Source organism: Scylla paramamosain, unplaced genomic scaffold (assembly GCF_035594125.1).
Source record: "Scylla paramamosain isolate STU-SP2022 unplaced genomic scaffold, ASM3559412v1 Contig48, whole genome shotgun sequence".
In the NCBI taxonomy this organism is placed as follows: domain Eukaryota; kingdom Metazoa; phylum Arthropoda; class Malacostraca; order Decapoda; family Portunidae; genus Scylla; species Scylla paramamosain.
Window position 1 is genome coordinate 385,001 of NW_026973713.1, and position 7,500 is coordinate 392,500.

General features: G+C 44.4%; 1 protein-coding gene and 2 long non-coding RNA genes across 11 annotated transcripts in view; 1 reads left to right on the forward strand and 2 right to left on the reverse strand.

The window, feature by feature from the left end:
• The window catches only part of LOC135098170 (ran-specific GTPase-activating protein-like), a 36,316-nt gene extending 32,395 nt beyond the window's left edge, over positions 1 to 3,921 (reverse strand). For 7 of the 9 annotated variants that reach the window (XR_010266635.1, XR_010266633.1, XR_010266631.1 and 4 more), the window contains exon 1: positions 3,799 to 3,914. The gene's annotated coding sequence lies outside the window, so the exon portion shown is untranslated. Of the gene's footprint in view, positions 1 to 3,798 lie in introns of all 9 variants that reach the window. The other 2 variants (XR_010266634.1, XM_064000421.1) reach the window with 2 other exon arrangements.
• The window catches only part of LOC135098172 (uncharacterized), a 29,666-nt gene extending 22,241 nt beyond the window's left edge, over positions 1 to 7,425 (forward strand). Inside the window, exons 2-3 of the long non-coding RNA XR_010266638.1 lie at positions 4,990 to 5,053; positions 7,113 to 7,425. This is a non-coding gene — a long non-coding RNA (uncharacterized LOC135098172). The remainder of the gene's footprint in view (positions 1 to 4,989; positions 5,054 to 7,112) is intronic.
• LOC135098171 (uncharacterized) overlaps positions 6,750 to 7,500 on the reverse strand; it is a 23,046-nt gene continuing 22,295 nt past the window's right edge. Inside the window, exon 3 of the long non-coding RNA XR_010266637.1 lies at positions 6,750 to 7,198. This is a non-coding gene — a long non-coding RNA (uncharacterized LOC135098171). The remainder of the gene's footprint in view (positions 7,199 to 7,500) is intronic.

The following is a 7,500-nucleotide window of genomic DNA, read 5'->3' on the forward strand; positions in this document are numbered from 1 at the left end:
TCGGAACAGAGGAGTTCAAGAAGGAGTACATAGGAGAAAAGGTGAAGGAGTGGATACATGAGGTGGAAGTCCTGTCTGACATGGCCAGGACTGAGCCTCATGCAGCCTACTCCGCCTACACCCACGGCTTGCAGCATCGATGGAGATTCGCCATGCGCACCATCCCAGGCATCAGCCCTCTCCTTGCACCACTGGAGGTCTCGATAAGGAACACCTTCCTCCCAGCGTTACTGAGATACCACACCCATCGGAGATGGGGAAAAGGGCGCTGCTCGAACTTCCACCAAGACTGGGCGGGATGGGAATCACCTCCCTGAGAAGTTGGCGACTGTGGAGAACCTCAACTCCCTCAAGCTCACCAGGTCCCTCACAGAGAAGATCATTGCTCAGGACGCACATGGTGAAATAGCCCAAAGTGCAGTCACTGAGCAAGGACGAATTATATCTAGAGATAGGCAACAACATCAACGAAAACTGTCTCGAAGACCTGATAAACATCCTGCCTGCAACCACAGTGAGAAAAAATCCTCACTGCACAGGAAACGGGAGCCTCTAACTGGCTAACGTCACTGCCCATCAGAGCGAAGGGCTTCAGCCTCAACAAACAAGAATTTGTCGACGCCATTGCTCTGAGGTACGGCTGGCCGATGGAAGGACTCCCCAGTACTTGTGTGTGTGGCTCCCCCAATGACGTCAACCACACCATGACGTGGCAAAAAGGGGGGATTCGTATGTATCAGGCACGATGAGGTGAGAGATCTGACCGCCAGCATGCTCAGGGAGGTGTGCCACGATGTCTCCACTGAACCGACCCTCCTGCCGCTAGACGGCGAGCACCTGCGCTACAGAACAGCCAACACCACCAACGAGGCTCGAGTCGACGTCAGTGCACGAGGGTTCTGGACAAGGGGACAGAAAGCATTCATGGACATACGGATCTTTGACCCGATGGCCGCCTGTCACCACGAACTCTCCCTGGAGGCCGCCCACCGCAAGAATGAGCAGGAGAAGATCCGAGCGTATGGGGAGAGAATCCAACACGTTGACCAGGGCAGCTTCACACCTCTGGTCTTCACCACATCTGGCGGGATGGGCTCCAAGGCTCAGTGCTTCTACTCAAGACTAGCCGACCTAATGGCAGAAAAGAAGCACCAGCCAAGGAGCCATGTCGTCGCATGGATGAGGTGCCGTCTCTCATTCTCCCTCCTCAGATCTGTCCTCCTGTGTCTCAGGGGGACAAGGCATTCCACTCCCATACCTGCAGACTTAGGAGGCCTCGACTGCGAGGCTACAGTGGTGGAGAGTGGCATAAGAGTAGATAGAGTAGAGGTAGAATGAATTTATAGTTAACAACTAATGTCGTATATTATAGAGTATTAGATATGGTTGGATGCCACAGTCATTAGCGGGAGCTGGGGCTAATGACCTCCAAGTAATGGAGCCCCTAATTGACATATCAATAAACATGGGGTGGAGGTATTATTCTTTGTAGTAGTAGTAAGAAGTAGTAGTAGTAGTAGTTATAGCAGTAATAGTAGTAGTAGCAGTGATAATCGTAGTAGAAGTAGCAGCAATACTCGTAATAGTATTAGTAGTAGTAGTAGTAGTAGCAGTGATAATCGTAGTAGTAGTAGAAGTAGCAGTAATACTCGTAATAGTATTAGTAGTAGTAGTAGCAGTGATAATCGTAGTAGTAGTAGAAGTAGCAGTAATACTCGTAATAGTATTAGTAGTAGCAGTATTAGTAGTAGTAGTAGCAGGCCATGGCGGCAGAAAAGAGTGTCCTTTGTGTGAGTTTGTTTTTCCTTTGTAGTGAAAGAGGAAAGAGTGTTGCGGTAAGTAACAGGTGATGGTGTTGGTGACAATGCACACTCATGTTGGCAGCCACACACACACAATTTTGAAGGAGGGAAACAGACAACAGTGGGTGACGGCAAGCAGCCTTAGCGGGTCGCGTGACGTTGCTGCGAGCGTGGCGGAGAGGGAGATGACAGGAAGCAAGGGGCAGGTGGAGGAGGAGGAGGGAGGAGGTGACGACAACAACTACTATTACTACTACTATTACTACTGCTACTACTACTACTACTACTACTACTATTTCTACCACAGTTACTACTATTTTCTGCTACTGCTACTGGTGCTGCTGCTGCTCCTCCTCCTCCTCGCTCCTCCTCCTCCTCCTCCTACTACTACTACTACTACTACTACTAATAATAATAATAATAATAATAGATTTACTACTATTAGGAGGAGGATACACGGGTGGAGGATGGAGAGAGAGAGAGAGAGAGAGAGAGAGAGAGAGAGAGAGAGAGAGAGAGAGAGAGAGAGAGAGAGAGAGACGAGAGAGAGCAGGCAAACAAGTGTGTGTGTGTGTGTGTGTGTGTGTGTGTGTTATAACAAGACAAGTGGCATTAAAAAGCACGTAATTTACTGACAAGCATTGCACGACAACATTACTGCGGTGATTAAAAGTACTCCTGTAAAATGCAACGTGGCATCATACAAGCCAGGCAGGAGGGCAGCGAGGCCCAGCGACCTTGAAAACAGCTGACTGACTCACAAGAGAGAGAGAGAGTGCACTGTAAGATTTTTTATTTATTTCTGTGAATAAATTACGGTATCCATGAATAGTATTTTTATCTGTAATCCTACACACACACACACACACACACACACACACACACACACACACACACACACACACTAATAATAATAATGATAATAATAATAATAATAATAATAATAATAATAATAATAATAATAATAATAATAATACATAAATAAATAAAATAAAAATACTAAAAAAATATGAATCAAGGAATGACGGTAAAGCGGACAGGGAGGCTTGCAAGGAAGTAGTAGTTGTAGTAGTAGTAGTAGTAGTAGTAGTAGTAGTAGTAGTAGTAGTAGTAGTAGTAGTAGTAATAGTCAAAATAGTAGTAAGAGTAGTCGTAACAATAATAATAATAGTCGTAGTAGTACTAGTAGTAGTAGTTGTAACAGTTATCGAAATAGTAGTAGTAGTAGTAGTAGTAGTAGAACTAATATTAGTATTAGTAGTAGAAGTAGAAGTAGAACGAGTATTAGTATTAGTAGTATTAGTAGTAGTAGCAGCAGTAGTAACAGAAGTAATTGTAGTGGCACTGGTAATTGTAGTAGTAGTAGTAGTAGTAGTAGCATTTAGGTAGAGCGAGTGTGAGGTGCGGTTCACACCAGCCAGTCACTGTCACCGCCGTCCGTGACGTCATGAGTGAGGGGGAGGGAGCGAGGAGAGCAGCTCCTGTGTGGGCGGCGGAAAAGGGAAAGGAGCGTGAGGCGGGTGGGGACCAGAAGGAGTGGATGGTGGGTGGGGGGGCGGGAAGGGGAGGATGGCAGGCGGGGAGCTGGAAGGAGTGGGTTGCTGGTAGGGGCCTGGCAGGAGTGGGTGGCGAATGCCGGTTAGGAAGGAGTGGGTTGAAGGGAGGGGAGGAAGGAGTGGGAGGGGGTAAGAGCAGGAAGGCGTGCTGGCAGGTAGTGGCCGTGAAGGGGCTGCTGGCTGGTGGGCGGCCAGTAGCTGCTGCTGGGGGAAGTGGGAAGGAGTGGCTGGCGGGTGGTGGGGAGGGAGAGATTGGGGTGATAGGAGGCGTCTCGGACTTACACAACAAGATGGCGTCCTGTCTGAGATGGTGGCAAGTGTAGTTTCCCGGCCAGTGGCATTATGGGTCTTATAAAACAGGGGGGAGATCTTTCTGTACACAACATGCACTTGTACACAACACACGTGTGGGCTGTACACCTGGCGGCTACTCAACACACCTGGTACACTACTGGTAGCACACTTCAGGGAGGGCTTGGCCAATCCTGGTTATCTTGACCACCACTAAGTCTATGAGGAGGAACACAATGCGATACACACGCGCACCACACAAGGTACGCCGCCACACTGGCTGCAGGCTGAGCGGCGTCCCTTTGGCTCAGTGTTTCGAGGCCGTTCGGTACTTGAGCGACACACAAAAGTCTATTTAATATACAGGGACTTGTTCAACCAACGAACACACTCATATCCACCAAAAAAATAAATAAAAATAAATAAAATAAAATAAATAAATAAATAAATAAAATTAATTAAATAATTAAATTATACTAAATTATTAAAATTACTATTGCTTCTACTCTTACTACTACTATTACTGCTACTACTACTACTATTGTGTGTGTGTGATATTATTGATAGCAATCATAATAACAATATAACAACAATAACTACTACTACTACTATTATTACTACTATTACTACTACTATTACACAATATAAATGCTACTACTGCAGCTGTTTTTGCAACAATTCTTAAGGCATTAATATTAATATTCACATAGTAGTAGCAACAGTAGTAGTAGTAGTAGTAGTAGTAGTAGTAGTAGTAGTAGTAGTAGTAGTTGTAGTAGTAGTAGTAGTAGTAGTAGTAGTGAGAAATCATGAATACTACCTCTACCACTACCACTACTACAACTACTACTACTACTACTACTACACAGGCATACTTATGAAGGTCGTGAACAGTTCCATCTGGTACAAAGTTAGCTGTGATGCGAGCAATGGCGCGTCACCTTGGTGGATCCCTGTCAAAGTGTCTTCTGAATTGTCTTTGCACTTCTTTTGACATTTTCGTGCCTCCAGTAACACTTTATGACATGTTCTTTCTTCAAAGCTTAGTCTTACTTCTGCCTTTATTATTTTGGCCAACTGTTTCTGAAAAAAAAAAAAAGAATTATAGCGAGTCAAACAGTGAGTACATTTTTGGATGACTCTCTCTCTCTCTCTCTCTCTCTCTCTCTCTCTCTCTCTCTCTCTCTCTCTCTCTCTCTCTCTCTCTCTCTCTCTCTCTCTCTCTCTCTCTGTCTCTGTTTATACAGATAGATACAGATAGATAGATGTGCACAGGTACAGACTTGTGCTTGTGGAGTATAAATGTAAGAGCATGAAGCACAGTGTGTCTCTCCCCACAGGCACCTCCCGCCTCGCGCCTTCCTTCCTCCCGTCTCCCGGAGTGTACACACTTGCACTCTTGAGGTGAGTACACTTACTCTTTCCTTTCCTTGTAATTGTTTTCACTGTGTTTTCTACTGCACACACTCAGAAAGTAGAAAATGAGGCACTAACGAGGCAAGACTATATACCACAAAGACTGGACACAATCTGTCTATCTACCTGTCTACCTATCTGTCTCTGTCTGTCTGCATCCACATCTGTCCGCCTGTCTATATCCTCACCGGAACAGAGGGCGGAGCTTACGGTTTAGGAAGCTCTCTGTTCAACTGATTTTTGGGTCTGTGTCGAGTTGATTACTGTTTGAGAAATGTGTGGGTTTTGGAGCCTTTTGTGTGAAACATCTATATACTTAATAGGGAGGCAAATATTGAAACATGTCATGAACTTTATCGAGGAGTCTTTTCAAGCTGGAGTCCACGTCCTGTCAAACGAGGGGAGACCACTCCACTGTGTACTGGTGGGCATCTTTTCCGCCAAAGAAATCATTGCCAAAAATGCATACGGTCCACGCACGCACGCACGAACGCACAAACAAACACACACACACACACACACACACACACACACACACACACACACACACACACACACACACACACACACACACACACATATGTTTAAATGTCTCTCAAACAGCTGGCATTTTAAAAAGAATTGTGGGTAATGTAACAAGTGAAGCAGTGGGTGACACGCAGTGTACTTCACGCTGCCCACATCTCATGCACTGCCTTCCTACATGGGCATCTACATGGCCGTCTTTTTAACAAAAGCAACAAGACGGCAAAATAAAATTCTTCGCTGTACATTTTCCGTAAAGAGTCTGCATCCAAAAGCTTCCTCAGCCTTCACTATTTGCAGGCTTCCCTTCATTCATAAGTACTTCACATTGTTATTAATACATCAAAATCTTGGACATAATGCAATTTTCAAATTGGCAGAAAATGTTTCTCACACGAGAAGTAACAACGTTAACCTTATTTGTGCGATACTGACAACAATATTATTCACAAACAGTGTGACAAGTTGGACCAAAACTGTTGTGAACAGTTTGCCTCTTGATAGACAAAGTTCTTCTTACAACTGATAAAATGTTCAAACAAACAACAGGTTAAAAAGTAACCACTTCATCAACAAAAGCTGTGATTTTGATGCTATTTATTGCAGTCATCGCATTTGTTGCTGTTATCATTATTACTTTTATTATTATTATTATTATTATTATTATTATTATTATTATTATTATGTTGATGATGTTGTTGTTGTTGTTGTTGGTATTTATTGTTGTTGTTGCCCTAGTTACCAGTATTAGTTATTAATTATGTTTATTAATGCTAGTTACTATTATTTGTTACTAATAATATTCTTATTGGTATTATTATTATTATTATTATTGTTGCTGTTGTTGTTGTTGTTGTTGTTGTTGTTGTTGCTGTTGTTGTTGGTGTAGTTATTAGTATTATTGTTATCACTACTCTTGTTGTTATTGTTATTATCATCATTACTTTATTATTATTAAGTTAGTGTGAGACACTTGTATTAGTGTTTATCTTCTCTGTAGCGGCGCGGTACTGCCGCTGTACAATACAATTCATTATGTTGTTGTACATTATAATTTGTTTGCACTCCTGCCCTCTGCTCTACTGTACAATACACCGTCAGAGAGCCTCGGCTCACGTGACTGTGTATTGTATGTACACCTTGAAATACTTTATACAGGTTTGCTTACTTGATTACTTACTTAATTACTTACTTACTTGCACACACACACACACACACACACACACACACACACACACACACACACACACACACACACACACACACACACACACACACACACACACACACACACACACACAGTCAAGTCTTGCCTCGTGTTGTCTTGTCAAATGGTTTGGACACAACACACGTGCCATGCCGTGTGCCATAGTGTCTCTTACTCCCATCCACCTCTTTGTCTTGTCCCCACATCCCGGTGCTCAGGCCGGCCACTTCAAGGCTCAACTCCCTCCCTCCCGCACTGAGCCTTGCAAACCACGTCTCTCCTGCCCTGCTCCTCACTTGGGAAATTTCTTTGCAGGCTGCTGGCGAGAAGAACTGTGTCCCAAGCCCTCCACCATGGCCGCCGCTCCGAAAGTTTGCGTCCGTCGCGCGAAGCTCATCTTCCTGATGGAGAACGCAGGCAAGGACGTCTTGACCTTCGTGTTGAAGCGCGGCGCGCTGAACGCCCCCGCCACGCCGCCAGGCCAGTCCCTCATTGACTACCTTGACAACCTCCCTCAAGGCTCGACAGCCAACTATGGCAGGATGAGTAACAAACAAAAGAAAGCAGCACTGAACCACAGTTCAGTGCTGCTTATCCTCTGACGTGACTACTTTATTCATTATTTTTTGTATCATCAGCGAACTTAGATACTTTACAGGTGAGGTCCTCATCGATATCATTAACGTAAATAAGGAAAAGAACA